The 15950-nt window shown below is 46.1% G+C and overlaps 1 pseudogene; it reads left to right on the forward strand.

The window, feature by feature from the left end:
* The first annotated feature begins 10634 nt into the window (after positions 1-10634).
* The window catches only part of LOC136469955 (fatty acyl-CoA reductase 2, chloroplastic-like), a 69653-nt pseudogene continuing 64337 nt past the window's right edge, over positions 10635-15950 (forward strand).

Consider the following 15950-nt stretch of genomic DNA (forward strand, 5'->3'; position numbering starts at 1 on the left):
GTGTAATGCTCATAATCCTATGTTTCAGGCTGTCTCTACACAAACCACCACTAGAGACTTAGCCAAAATGTTTTCTGATAGAAAGGCTAAGCTTGTTGAGCTACTTGCTTCTGATTCTGTTAATTGTGTGTGCCTAACCTCTGATATATGGTCTGGCAAAGCCAAAGAGGACTACCTTAGTGTTGTTGCTCATTACATAAACCCTGATTGGCAACTAGAGAAGAGGGTGCTTGGTCTTGTGCTTATTGATTGTTCCCATAATGGGCAGAACATTGCTGATAGAGTTGCATCTGTTCTTGGTGATTATGGTGTTGCTGAAAAAGTGTTTGCTGTTACTTTGGATAATGCTTCATCTAATGTTTCTGCCATGCAAAAACTTAGACCTGTTTTGTCTAAATATCTTGGTCTTGAGCTACCTGTAGAGGATCCAAGACATCCTGAACCTGAATCTACTGTTAGTACTATGTTCTTGCATCAGCGTTGTGCATGCCATATAATCAACCTGATTGTCAAGGAGGCACTTAATTATCTTAAACCTTTGATTGAAGTTTTTAGAACTGCAATATCATTTTTAAACTCATCTAATCAGAGGATTGCAGCATACAAAAGACTTTGCATTGCAGCGGGTGTTAGGCCTAGAAAGTTTCAGTTGGACATGGATGTAAGGTGGAACTCTACATATCTAATGCTTAAGACTTTGCTTCCTCACAAAGATCCTTTCACTACTTTCATACATGCCAATTATCCTAGAGGTGAGAATAGTGAGTTGCTTCTAACTGAAGAACATTGGGCTGTTGCTGAAAAAGTATTTATGTTTCTTGAACTGTTCTATGATGTTACTGTTGCATTGTCTGGTGTTTACTATCCTACATCTCCACTTATGCTTCATTATCTGGTTAAGATTGCTATACACCTGAACAATTATAGTAATGACATTCACCTGAGAAATATGATTCAACCTATGATAGACAAATATAATAAATATTGGAGGGACATACCTTTACTCTATTCTTTTGCATTCATCTTGGACCCTAGAGCTAAAATGAAGGGTTTTGCAAAAGTGCTGAGGAAGTTGATGAACCTTACCAGTACAGATTACAGTGCTTACCAGGTTGGCACTAGAGCTAGGCTTACTGATGTTTTCAATAAGTATGAGGAGAAATATGGAGCTGTTAGGTTGAGGAGGACTATCCCTCAAAGCCTGTCTGGTAAGAAAAGGTCTGCTTGGGATAAAATTTATGATGATGATACACCTAGTCCTTCTGGTGAGGGTACTTCACTGCTGCATTCCTCTCTTAATCTGTCTAGAGATACATCTGCTACTGCTTTGCTGCATGCTGCTACTTCTACAGCTTCTAATGCTTCTGAACTTGTCTCATACTTGGATTGTGACACTGTTAGCTAGTTGGATGATTCATTTGACATCTTGAAATGGTGACATGAGTACAAACTGACATATCCAGTGCTGTTCATCATGGCTAAAGATGTTTGAACTATTCCTGTGTCTACCATATCTTTAGAATCTACGTTTAGTATGACTGGTAGGATCATCGTGGAGCGGAGGAGGAGGCTGAAGCCGGAGACGGTGGAGTGGCTCACCTGCGTCAAGGACTGGGAGTTGGCGGAGGCAAGGCTGCAGCACAATGTGGAGGACCCGGAGCTGGAGGAAACATTTGAAGAGCTTTATCTTGATTAGTGCCCCGGCTGCCAAGGTAAATCACAACCCTAACTTCCTCTTCTTCTTTTGCTAACTGATTAGTGCTCCTAATGCTAACTCTGTTCTTCTTTTGCAGCTGGCCAGCTGGGAGCTTGAACTTGAAATTTGAAGCATATCTTTATTAGTTTAGTCTTTACATTTAGCTTGAACTTGGCTTTGTAATATGAGAACTTGGACTTGGACAATGATGTAAGAACATTGAACTTTAATGGAGTTAGGTTGTACTCTTTTCCTCACTAGGGTTTTTCATACGGGTGAATTTTACTTAGCAAGTTTTTAATGAGGCAGCCATTGCACATGCTCCAAATATATTTTTATTTTCTTAACTCTGTGTGTTTGCTGTATTTTTTTGACTAGTTGAGTTGTGCACTTGTGCTGATAAATTTGGGTTAAAAATGTGTTAGTGCCTGGGCCGGCACGGGCACTGGCGTGCCACCGTGCCTGCTGGCACGGTTTCCCCTCCATAGTGTCGTGCCTGGGCTGCCACTTAGGCACGGTGGCACTAATAGGCACGGCACGGCACGGCGGGCCGCCGTGCCGATGCCGTGCCCGTGCCGTGCCATGCCGTGCGGTCCATTTGGAAAAGATTACTTCCAGTCTCTTCCACCGGCTACCCTCCACGCGTCGTTGAGTAGTTGTCGCCCGGGGAGAGACGTGGGGCCGACAGTCCCGCTGCCACCGGCTGCCCTCCACGCGGAGGACGGTCATCCAACATAGCCATACCCCACGGCCATCCACCATGCTGCTGCCGCCCTTGGCCTCCAAGGCTTCACGCTCAATGCTCTGCGCAGATCCAGTCGGAGGACGGATGGATCCGGCTATGGAGGCACGGGGTTGCGTGCATAGAGTTGTTGTAGCAGCCGCGGGCGAGCAATCGTAGAGTAGCTAGAGAAGGGAGGGGAGCGTGTGAGAAGCGATGTGGAGAAGGCCGTGGCATCGCCGCTGGCTGTGGAGCTGCCGAAGCAGCCGCTGGCAAGGAGCCCATGACCGAACGAGAGGAGAGGACACAGATTGGGTAACTTGGCTCTTGAAAGTCACATTGCCATCATCTGCTAGTGCTACCACGTCCATTCTATATCCAACGTTTGATATGCTTTCCAAGCAAAAACGCAACCAACACTTTGCCATTTTTGGCTCGTACGTATGCTTCGTCAGTCCCGCCGGATGCGACCAACATGACGGCGTCCGGCGACCATGCACAACACCGAAAGGCTCATGGTGACCACCATGGTGCTCATGGTCGTCCTCGGCACCGCACTGTTCGTTCTGTGCCTCGTGGCGCGCATCTCGTGCCGGCCTCCTCCACCTCCAGATGCTCGTGCTCCTCCGCAAGGTGTACGCCATGGTCATGCTGGCGGCGACGCAGTCGCGCTGGGCATCGAACGCTACTCCTTATTCGACGCCGTCAAGGACGCTATTCTCTTTCTCCGGTCCGGGTGCTGCTGTCAATCGCGGAGGGGTGACACGGCCACACGGGCCCAACGCACAGCGAGCATGCGCGGCCGGTGCAGGCCCAAGCGCGGCACTCTCGCGAGTCGCGACCGACGCAAAGGGCTATGCAGGCCAGCACGCAGCAAGCGCGTGTGGCCATCGCAGAGGACGACATAGCGACCTCGCGTCCAGCGAGGCGAGCGTGTGCGGCGCACTACTCGCGGCCGGCGCAGAGGGCGACGGAGCGAGGGTGCAGCGAGCGTAGGACGGAGACGCCCAACGAGAGGAGAGTGGAGCAGGGAGAGATGGCGAGGCATGGAGTTAGAGGAATTTTTTTTTTTAATCTATGGAGCTAGATGATTGGAGGATGCGGGAGTGGCCATGACCCATGAGAATGAAACTAGTGGAGGAGGACAACGATCCAACCGTAGGAGCGTAGGACATATGCTTTGCTGTCGATTCAACAGTAGGACAGCGATCCCAACCAGAGATCGACAGCAAAGCATCTCACCCACCGTACAGTAGCGTCCCCAGAAAACTGGGTAACCGTAGGACAACGATGCAATCGCGCACATGTCTCCAACGAGACAAGTGGCCAACAGTAGGACAACGATGCAATCGCGCACATGTCTCCAACGAGACAAGTGGCCAACAGTAGGACAACATCCAATCGCGCACGTCTCCGAAGAGAAAAGGGCACAAGAGGGCCATTCCTAGGGCATAGTTTGGTGGCGCGTTGTTACCGAGGCTATAAAACTGAAACACTCACTCTTAATTCAAAGTTAATTTCATGACTCATAGATAGTTAGTAATCGTAACAAGAAACTCATTTTTTCTCTCTTCTTAAATACTCCACCACATCATCAAAAATATCTATGTGGCAACCTATTTAATGCAAATAAAACTTGCATGAAACTCCCACTAAGACTAGCCTAATAATAGCCTCTAAACATGCTTAATGTTGAGGTAGAGAAGAAAGGAAGTCGGTGTAGACACAAGAAGCAAGAAATACAGTGAGAAAAAAAGTGGGCCATGTAATTAATAGTAAAGAGCTAATTACTATATGAGTGAGCTGAGAGATAGGCTGCAAAGATCTTTACAACCAACAGCTGACTATATTATTAGTCTTGCTCTAATTTCACTGACGTAGCTACACTCCGACCATAAGAACATAAATAAATTGGGCCCATCATTGCCTCATATCTCCATGCACGCTCCCCCTCCCCGGCAGTGCTGTCCTCGCTAGCAGTGCCAGGCGCACGCCGAATATAGCCACCAGCAGCAACAGCGGTGGAGGACGTGCTCGTGGGAGAGGGAGGGCCGTGATGCTCCCGCCAGCATTGTCTGCGAAGTCAAGCCCGTCGTCGTCAACGGATCACGATCACGTCGCCGGGATTGGGATTGCTGAATTCCTCGAGGGCAACAATGTTAGCACCAGTGTATAGAGGGAGAAGAAGAATAGGAGAACAAGCACTGAATTGGGTTCAGATCGGAGGAATCTGAAGAACGGAGGAGTGCTTGTTTACAATAACAGAGTTCATATAATTTCTTAATCCCCTCTTCTCCCCATGGTTCTATTCTTTTTTTAGGGGAAATATGGATTTTCATTACTCGGACAAAGCTGAATCTTCAGCAATTACAAACTGAATATGTGTCGGAATGGAGACCAACACTGTTCCTCTTCCGGATCACAAACAGTACCAAGACTAGCCAACTCATGTGCTACTCTATCACAAGAACGTGGACCCCTTGAACCCTCCAAAATAAGATAAAAAACCTGAAACTACTCGGACCGAAATAAAAACCGACTGAAGCGCAACCCGCTAACATCTAACAATAACAACGGCACCTTAGGGAGCAACTGAAAATGATAACCAAGTCGACTAACTCGAGGACGTTCTAGGAACCATTGCCATATTGTATTGGTTGATATCATCCTTGCATAAACTAGCTACTTCTTTTGGTCTTCTTGTCTTCTGTTGGAAAGTTCTTCTATTATGCTCCTTCCAAATATGCCACCAGAAATATATAATGATTCCATCAAACATTTTCTTTGTTGCCTTGTCAAAGGTGGCTCGACACTTTCTCCAGTAATTATAGACAGAGCCAGATTGATCGATATTCCTGAGATGAGTGATGTCGCACCAACTTTGAAGAATTGCCCAAGCCTCCTTTATAAATCTGCAATCCTTGCACAGGTGTTGAGGCGTTTCAGGCTCAGTTCCACAAAGTTTACATCAAGGATCATTTGGCCAGTTCCTTTTGATTAAGTTGTTCGCCGTTAGAATCTTCCTAGGTAGTAATGTCCATGCAAAAAACCTGCACTTAGGTTCAGTCTGTGCTTTCCAGATTGGGGTTAATCTTAGTTTGCTGTAGGCCCCCGCGAACTGCATATTATAGGCACTACTAGTCGTGTATTCCCCACTTGCTGTCCACCGCCATCAAATATTATCCTCGACTTCACTATTTATTGGTATTTGATGTATCGCCTCCCAAAGGTCGACATATTCTCTAAGTTCATCAGCGTCACTGATCGGTAGTAAATGTTCTATCCATTTGTTGTTATTCAACGCCTTGTCCACTTTGATCTTTTTTCTTTTGCACTTTGCAAACAATCTTGGCGCTATATTTTTTTCTGCTTTACCACTAATCCAGCCTGATGTCCAAAAGAATGTCGATTTTCCATTACCAACTTCCACCACAGTGGACGCGTTGAATAGCTCCACGTCTGTTTTGTCGCACGGTGTGTCAAGATTGTTCCATACTCTATGTTTTGCTTCCGTTTGAACCAAAGCCATCTCAACCTTAATGCCCTTGCAAATCTCTCCAGGTCCAAAACTCGTAGGCCCCCCTTTCCTTTTGGGCGGCATGTGGTTGTCCAGTTTATTAGGGAATGCCCTCCCTTAACATTTTCTGATGCTTCTCCACTGAAAGGTCCTAAATAGCTAGAGGGGGTGAATAGCCTATAAAAATCTCTACAAATTCACTAAAGCAAAGGGTTAGAAACCTAAATGGCGAAATACAATTTTGTTGTAGCTCTATAAAGGTTGTAAGCCACCTATACCTACAATTCTAGTTGATATGATCTCTAAGCACACACAAACTCTAAGTCACTGCTCTCTAAACTAGTGAGCTCTTAAAGACTAACTAAAGAGCCTCACTAACCAAACTAACAAGCTCTCAAAGCTAACTATATTAAATAGCTTGACTAGGCAAGAAAGTAATCAAAGTAAATGTAACAGAGTGAGTTGGGTGATTATACCGCCGTGGCAAGAGTGAAGAACCCATCACAATATGAATACCAAATCAATCACCGGGAGAATTCCAATCATAATAGACACAAGATTTTCTCCCGAGGTTCACGTGCTTGCTGGCACGCTAGTCCCCGTTGTGTCGATTAATACTTGGTGGTTCGGCGGCTAATAGGTGTTTCACAAACCTAGCCCAACACTTGGGCGCCGTAAGAACCTACCCACAAGTGAGGTAACTCAATGACACGAGCAATCCATTAGAGTTACCTTTCGTCTCTCCGCTGGAAAGGTACAAGACCCCTCACAAATCACCGAAAGATGGCCATGAACAATCACCAACTCGTGCCAATGCTAATCCACTGTTCCAAGCCGTCTAGGTGGCGGCAACCACCAAGACTAACAAGAAATCCACAACCACAATGATCCCCAAGTGCCAATAGATGCAATCACTCAAGCAAATGCATTAAGAATCACTCTCAATCTCACTATGATGATGAATCAATGATGGAGATGAGTGGGAGGTGTTTGCTTAGGCTCATAAGGATATCAAGTATATCAAAGTGCCAAGAGAGTGAGCTCGGCCAAGAACCATTTATAGAGCCCCTTTGCTCAGAGAGTCGTTGGGCTCGCGCAGACAGGACTAGACTCACCGAGCACAGTTCGGTCGCCTGGGTCTGGTCGCTCCTGGTAGTCCACGTGTCCATGTTTCAAACATCAGCCATCGGATCTCAACGGTCACTTAAGTCGCACGCAAACGTCAGCTCCGGACCGGACTCACAGCCCCTGGGTCCGATCGTTATTTCGCGTGCGAGTCCGAACATTTCCAAAGAGTTCCCGAGCACCAAAAGCATGACCGGACTCGGTCCGGTTTTGATGACTGGACTCAGCCCTAGGTACGGTCCTCATACTGTTCACCACGCGCGCCACCAAGTCAAGATGACCGGACTCACCGGTGTCGGGTCCGGTCGTAACGAATCAAGCTGGCTCCGATCACTTCCAGAGACGTCTAGAGAGCACCCAGGTGCTTCGGACCAGGTCCGGTCACCACAACCGGACTCTGCACCTGTGTCTGGTCAACGTCAAGCCGCCACGTTACCTCACGCCTACGCCAGGTCATTATCGCACTCCCGCGTGCAGGTCTGGTCTCCCCTTGCCACTGGGTCCAGTCATCACTACGCATCCACGGTCACAACTTCAACACTGACCAGACTCAGGCTGGCCAGGGTCTGGTCCTGGCCGAGCCAGGGTCCGGTCCTAGACCAGCAGCTCCTTTTCTTTTTTCTAGCTCCTTAACCTCTTCACCCTTGCTTCCAAGTTGCTAACCAAAATGTGTAGAACTTGTGTGCACATGTGTTAGCATTTTTAAAGCATTTTTTCAAGGATCAATTGTTAGCACACTAGGTCCCTAATGCATATGTAAGAATCATGTCATCTAGTGGCACTCGATAACCATTTAGCCAAAGATTTCTCATTTTTATAGTACGACTATCGATCATAAACACAGTCACACCCTCTATGATGTCTTGAGTGCCAAAACAAAAACCTATTTGATACCTTTGCCTTAATCAATACTTGGTTTTTGTTTTTCTCTTTCTTTTTTTCTAAGTTGGAGCACTTGATCTTCAAGTTTGGCCACCACCATCACCATAACCATCATCTAGCTCCATCACTTGGTGTGTACAACCCTATCTCAATCACAACACTTAAGGACAAGGGTTAGTACACAAGGTTTCATTAATTATCCAAAACCAAACTAGGGCTTTCATCCATGCCATAAGAAACTCCTTCTGATTTTATCTATTCTTTTGATCAACCATTTTTGCACCGGGAAAGCCGTAAGGTGATAGATTGGCTGTGAGGATAGAACGGTTTTTACCTGTGTTTCTCGTCCGGCCGTTGATAGTAATTTACCTTGCCATCCAGGTAGTCGGGATCCTATCTTGTCAATGAGAGGCTGAATTTCAACTCTTAATTTTCTGGTGTGAAGCGATAATCCCAAATATTTCCCCGGGAAGCTGCAGATCTTTCCAGGAAAATTTTGAAGAAGAGTTTGCACCGTGGATTTATCCAACCTGATTGGGAAAATTTCTGTTTTGGCCATGTTTATTGTCAAACCCGAGCATTCTCCGAAGGTATGTAAAATTCTACTCAATCTTGACAGATCGTTAGCTGTTGGTGCCGAAAATATTGCCACGTCATCCGCGTACAGAGAACATCTTAGCTTTGCTGTCTTCGGTAGAACCGGCTGGAGGAACCCCTTTTCAGCAGCCATTTCAATGATGCGTAGGAGAGGGTCAATTGCCAAGATGAATAGCAACGGCGAGAGTGGGTCTCTCTGCCTCAACCCACGAGCATGTTTAATGTTTTTCCCTGGCCTGCCGTTGATCAAAATCTTAGACGATGAAGTCACAAGCAGTGATGAGATCCAGTCCCGCCATTTTTGACTGAAACCTAAAGCCTGTAATACTTCCAGTAGATAGGGCCAACTGATAGAATCAAAGGCCTTGGAGATGTCCAGCTTGATGAAAAGGCCGGGTTATTTTTCTTGTGTAATGTTTGAATGACCTTTTGTGCATAGATGAAGTTATCATGGATGCACCTTTTCCTAATGAAAGCGTTCTGTGCATTTGACACTATGTTGTCCAGCTTTGGTGCAAATCTGGAGGCAAGAATCTTTGTTATTATTTTGACGACGCTGTTAATCAAGCTTATTGGCCTATAGTCTGCCATGCTGGAAGCTTCTTGTTTCTTGCGCAGCAGGATTATGTTTGCCTCATTCAGTAAGCGCAACTTGGATGTTCTGTGGTTGTAAAAAGCTTGCACTGCTTCTATGAAATCGTATTTTATGACGTTCCAACATTTTTTATAAAAGAGACTGATGAAGCCATCCGGCCCGGATGCTTTCATGGAAGGCATTTCTTTTATGACTAGAGATATTTCCTGCTCTGTTAATGGTGAATCCAGAGAGTCCAAATCAAACTGTTCATATCCCAGTGCTTCCCAATTCAGCGCAAGGCTTCTCGGCTTCGGCGTGCCAATAGACTGACTAAAAAACTGGAATGCGACGTTGTCTTTGTCTGATTGTGACACCGCTATTCTATCACCATCTTGGATAGCGCTTATAAAGTTTTGTAGTTCAGCTGAAGAAATCATTTTGTAGTTCAGTTATATGCTTTCTCTGAAATACTACTTAGTACAGTACAAGTTACTTGTGACATTTCTGAACATAACTGTAGCTCGTGTCAGGCTTGACATGTTGAATGTCAGCATCTGGGTTCATTCACAAGAATTGCAAGTTACATTAGATAGCCAATATCTGTTGATATATATGATAGCCAACATCTGTTGATACATATGATGCCCTGCACTTGTCTTTATAAACTATCTGCTCTTTTTGTAGAGGAGAGAAGGAAGAGGATAGAAGGGTGGAACAAGGTAGGATCTTTGCATATTCAAGGGTTCACATGTTTGAACTAACAAGCTGAAGATACAAAGGAGGATGCTTAGCTATGCTGGTGGATGAGATATGCATGTGTTTGATATATTACCGTTCTAGTTGTTCTGAATTTTGTCGGTCTTATGTCCATTTTCGAACCTGTATTGAACCTGGTACATGGGTAAGATTCGGACTAAACATGTTCTCATCATGGTAGCTCAAGAGCAAAAAAAGGTTTTGTTTAATGGATGAGATTTTACAATGGAGTTTTACTAGCAGAAGGATACATTGGCCTGTTGTCAGTCTTGTGTCCATCCAATCTTGTGTTCATCCTTTTTGCTGTACGACATGCAATGATTGATGACTTTTCTTCCATTTGTCTGCTTGATTTTCCTTTACCTGAGTTGTGTTGTGTATGATATTTTATAGTGTTCTTGTCACGTATTCAAATTCTCTTCCCTACGTACTTAGCTATGCTGCCTACCGGCTTGTTAGTACAGAACTACAAATTTGAAAACTGATTTGTGATCACTGAGGTGAGAGAGAAAGGAACGCTATCACATGTCCTCGGTTGCAGCGACATCGGCTGCCGATTCTTTGGTCGCTAGCGAGCTCATCTCTCCTCATTTTTAAGTGTCCATGTCGGATGATGTCCAACGTCAGCTAGCGACGTAGCCGACCATTGAGGCCGCCCTTAGGACCAACCAAACGCTATCCTAGAGTCAGGGGCGGAGCTTGGTTCACATCAACCTAGGCCGTGGCCCCCTCCTGCCCAATACAATTTCCACGTGCTAAACTGTAACTTTTTGACTCTTCATAGATGATTAAGACTCGATTATAAAGAATGGCCATTGCTGCTTGTTTGATCAAGCTCCGCCACTGCCTAGAGTACGATCTTGTTTGGCCGCCATGGGGTTTCCATGCACGAACCTGATGCCCCTCCCCGGCAATGCTGTCCTCGCTGCCAGGCGCACGCCGAGTCTAGCGACCAGCAGCAGCAGCGGTGGAGGACGTGCTCGTGGGGCGAGAGGGAGAGGCGTGATGCTCCCAGCATTGTCGGCCAGGTCAAGCCCGTCGTCCTCGGGCTCGGGGGATTCAAGAGCCCGTCGTACTGCTGTGTTGGAAACGGATCACGATCACGTCGCCGGGATTGGGATCGCTGAATTCCTCGAGGGCAACAACTTCCTCATCACAGGCGGAACTGGATTCCTGGCCAAAGGTGTGTGCCATTGTCTACCTTCTCTTCTTTGATATTTAGGAAGGAGTACATACATACTCGTTGGTAGTCGATGTATCACAATCCTAGTTCGCCGTTCTGCATCAGTTCTTATCGAGAAAATTTTGAGGGCGAATCCTGACGTTGGTAAGATATACGTTATGATCAAGGCCAAGGACGCTGAGGAAGCATTCAGGAGGTTGCAAACTGAGGTGAGATGCCCAGGATTTTGATCTAATTATAATATACGTTTTTCTTTTCTTAAGTATAGATATATGTCCGTGCGTCGGGGTCATAAATTTTTGCGCATGCCTACAGCGAGGTAGATGGATCGGTGCTTAGACAAACATATTAAGAATTCTGTAGCGTCGATGAACACATGTAGCTCCGATGATGCTGCGCTGTCTGGCAGCGACGGCACCTCGCCGAAGCAGATTAATCAATATCAGGAAGCCGTGCATATAAGATAGTTAATTTAAAAGTTGTAGATGAAGGGATCCAAAAAGCTCAATTATTCTTCCGGATATAAAAAATAATAATATCCAAAATCACCCAGCATTTTTCATTAAAAAAAGACATTGTATATTTGACAAAAGCGAAATAAAACATACATTCCTTCCGCTCCCCCACCCTCGAGTGCTCGCTCGAATAGTGGTGGCGAGATACGGAAACATATCCCTCCCGTCTCCTGCATCCTGTGTCTTTCACGCTGCTCGCCACGGCGTCCGCAGCGTCGGCGGCATGGACAGCCGTCGCGGTCGACGTCACGGGCACGCTGTCAGCGCTCCTGGACCTCAACGACTTCACACGGCTCCTAGTGTCCAGCTCCAGCCCCGTGCTAACGGAGCTAGCAGGCCGGTTGTCGCTGACGCTGCTCGCCGTGCCGAACGGTAACCTTCCGCGGTCGCCGTCGGCATTCGCAGCCGAGTCGGGCGCCAACCTTATCGATGTTCTCCGCGACCACGTCCTCCTCGAGTACCTCGCTCCCACTGACCTTCGCCGCCTGCCCGCCTGCGGGAAGCTCGTGAGTCGTGACCATGTTGTTCCAGACCACCAGCCACACCCCGGCAGGTGCGGATCCAAAGGTATTCGCTTGTATTCCTCCTGACCGGCCCCTTGGTGATGTCCAATGCCAAAGGAAATCTTTGCCACTACAAATGTTGTTCAGATCTCCTACTGAAAAGTCATCTCGTCGAGTCTGTAAGATTGCAATAAAGTCAAGAAATTTATATTTAGCCAAGTCCCTAAGACCTTTCCTATTCTAGAATATTCCTTTCATTTAGGTAACTTTTTTTTATTTAAAATGGATGTTGATATTTTATTTTCTTTGTCTTTTTCTTTTAAGAGCTTTTCTTATTGGACACCTTATGCCATTCACCACCAATGTGATATGCATCGTCGTCCAGATTCTCTTCAATGATGCCACTACATAAGTGACCTAGAGTTAAAATACTCTATCGCATTGTCCTCATCCTCACCAGATTCTTCAAACATTTTAGTTGTGACCTGTTGCTTTTGATTTCTAGCAAGTAGCCTATCTAACTCTCCAAATTTAATATCCGACACGCCCTTGAAAAAATCATTTGAATTAAAGCCCATAGAGATACCCAAACTCTGAACATTCGAAGTTACACAAGAATTAGGAACTGATAAAATAGAATTACCAAAAGACATGCCATCGTTTTAGCAGGTTCTTCCAAATTTCTGATGGGGACTACCATGTTCGCTTCGTTGAAATTCCTTCGCTGAAAAAATGCAGCTCATAAGACAAGCGTGCTCGGCCCTCAGCAAAGAATCTTCATCCTTGGTAGCGACGTACATGGATCGGTGCTTAGACACACACACGGAGCTCCGATGATGCTGCGCCCTCTGGCAGCGACGGCACCTGGCCGAAGCAGATTAATTAATATCCGGAAGCCGTGCATATAAAATAATAATATCTAAAATCTCAAATATAAGACAGTTAATTTAAAAGTTATAGACGAAGGATAAAAAAAATCAAATATTCTTCTGGAAATAAAATAATAATAATAATACTTAAAATCAACCAGCATTTTTCATTAGAAAAAAGGCGTTGTATATTGACAAAAACGAACTAAAATATCCATTCCTTCCGCTCACCCACCCTCGAGTGCTCTCGCTCGCCCGAATAGTTGGGCACAATAATATCCTCAAGATCGGTGCTTAGACAAACATATTAAGAATTCGTACATGGATTGGTGCTTAGACAAACACACTGAGCTCCGATGTTGCTTCGCCGTCTGGCAGCGACGGCACCTCGCCGAAGCAGATTAATCGATATCCGGAAGCCGTGAATATATGATGAGCTCTTTTATAGCGGTTGGGGTACTTCTAGGTTCATCTTAGTTCCTAAACAATTAATTAGTAAAAAATAATTTTATGAGTGGAAGGTTAATACGGTAATTGCAGCTCCCCTCCCCCTAGTGCACCCGAACCCGCATGCCTCGCCCATGCGCACCCGAAGGACGCAAACCGTGCATAATCGCAAGCAACACAGCTGTATAAGAAAATATATTTCCAGCACAACTTCTAAGCTGTGTATAATTCTAGTGATACATTCAAGGCAAACAAAGTACTTCAAACCTTTGCAGCTTTCGCTGGGGCATGATCACACTTTTGGTCTGGAGCTTGACTGTCGATGCGGGACCCACGGGATACCCCTCAAGGAAGGGAGAAGATCTAGTCTAACTAGGATTCTTTCCATGTAATCTTAGTAGTAGTATTATTCTGTAATCCTACTAGGAACTCTCATTGTAAACCGACTAGGACTCTGGCCTCCTGACTATATAAAGGAGGGAGGAGTTCCTGGAGAAGGGAGTTAAAAACAGAACACTTTACAATCAATCCAACGCAAAGGCCAACATTGAACTGGACGTAGGGCTATTACTCTATCACGGTCGAGGGCCCGAACTAGGATAAATCGACTGTCTCTTGCATTTATCGTCGAGTTCTGCATACGCTGAAGCCCAAACAAACTGCCCCGGGTACCCCCGTGGTAGGCTATCGGTGGTGAAACATCGACAGCTGGCACGCCAGGTAGAGGCTTTCGGCGAATTTGCATCCGAGAGCTCGACGGGCCTCGACAACATGATCTTCTCGACGGGATCAACCTTCATCTTCGGTTCATGGATCTGCGAGGCAAGCGACGATGGCAAGCTCCAAAGCCGTCTCCTCAAAGATTCGGATCACCTTGAAGACCTTTCTATTTCGGCGACTACGACAGATCAACTCGCCGGAAGATTCGCGCAGCTCGTGATGTCCGATCCAACTCAGATTTTGCGGCTTTGAGCATCCGACTCAAACTCAGGCTCTGCATCCAAGATGGAGTCTTTACCAAGTTCTTTCGAGAAACCAAGTTCTTTTCTGGCAGGGCTCCAGAGCGTGGCCTCAGCCTATCAAGAAAACAACTTGGAATACACTCAGAGTCCTTTCAAGAAGTCGGGTCCTTTTCCGTTCGGACTCCACAACATGGCAAAATCTTATCGGGCATGGCCCGAAGGAACCCTCAATCTGGTACTTAGAATGCCACTAAAAGGAGCTCAGCAAGGTCTCGTACTAACTATAACATCTCAAGACTGCATCGTCCACTAGCCATGTTCTGTTCCTGAGGACAGCGGTACCCAACTAGTCGGCACGACGACGACAACAATTCTACCCTACCAAGAAGGAGACTCGATCTGTGACCTTGAAGCCTCTACTAAAATCATCAACAACTCTGACAGTGTGGAAACCAACACCGATAATAGAACAATTCACGCACGAAAAGTATTCATGTTTCACCGTCCTCGATCACCATTGGTCCCCCCGGAAGCACCCGACATCAGGTCATCGGATGAATCTGAGTCCAACATATCACCCTTTATCTAGGGGCACGATGGTGAGACCGAGAATCAGAGGCAAGCCAGAGAAAGAAGAAACAAATTGAAACAAGGACGCCAATGCCGTGCTAGGCAGCACAAGGAAGCTTGGATCAAATATGAGTCAGATCTGGCTAAGTACGACAGAAGAAAATCAGAACAAGAAGTCGAAGAAAGACGCGTGGCGAATACACCCTACAATAGGATCCGAGAAGCACTAGAAGAACTCAGAGCGACATCACTTCCCAGTGAAAAATAGGAACAGCTCCAGGACCTCCTCCAGTCAGCAGCCCTAAGGACGCACGATGGAAGGGCCCGCTCAAGACTACCTGCCAGGTCAACATCTCATAGGAAGGAAGATCAAAATCAAAGGAAGTCCGCTTTCGAGAGACTTGGACCAAATGGAAGTCACAATAGAGAAAGTAGGAGGGACCATAGTCAAAACTACCGAATCAAACAACTAAGGAAGATCAGAAGCGAAGCACCCATTCAGACATCCCCACAGAACTACTCTCGCCAAAATGACAGTTGGCAGGAAGGAGGTGCCGAATCAGAATACAAAGAAGCCGAAACGCACGATAGATTCTCCTGTTTTGCAAACAAACTTGCTTCAATACGACTACCTCACAAGTTCAAGCCGTCCAACCACTCTAAATATGATGGCAAGACCGAACCAAGGCAGTGGCTCAGGATTTACTCGCAGTCGATTGAACTAGCCGGAGGAGACGACGATATCAAGACCTTGTTCTTTCCCATGGCCCTAGAAACCATGCCCCTGCAATGGTTCGACAAATTAAACCCAGGATCAATCAGAAATTGGGAGGACTTGCAAAGAGTTTTCTATGAAAATTTCGCGAGTATCATTACGCACCCATCACCCACGTAGAATTAAAAGGACTCAAGCAGAAAGGGGGCGAAAGTCTTAGAGAATACTATCGATGATTTGACGAACTACATGCTCAAGTACATGACATCACCGAATGAGAAGTAATTGAAGCTTTCTCTCACGGAATCATGGCTA

The sequence above is a fragment of the Miscanthus floridulus genome, chromosome 8 (genome assembly GCF_019320115.1).
Source record: "Miscanthus floridulus cultivar M001 chromosome 8, ASM1932011v1, whole genome shotgun sequence".
In the NCBI taxonomy this organism is placed as follows: domain Eukaryota; kingdom Viridiplantae; phylum Streptophyta; class Magnoliopsida; order Poales; family Poaceae; genus Miscanthus; species Miscanthus floridulus.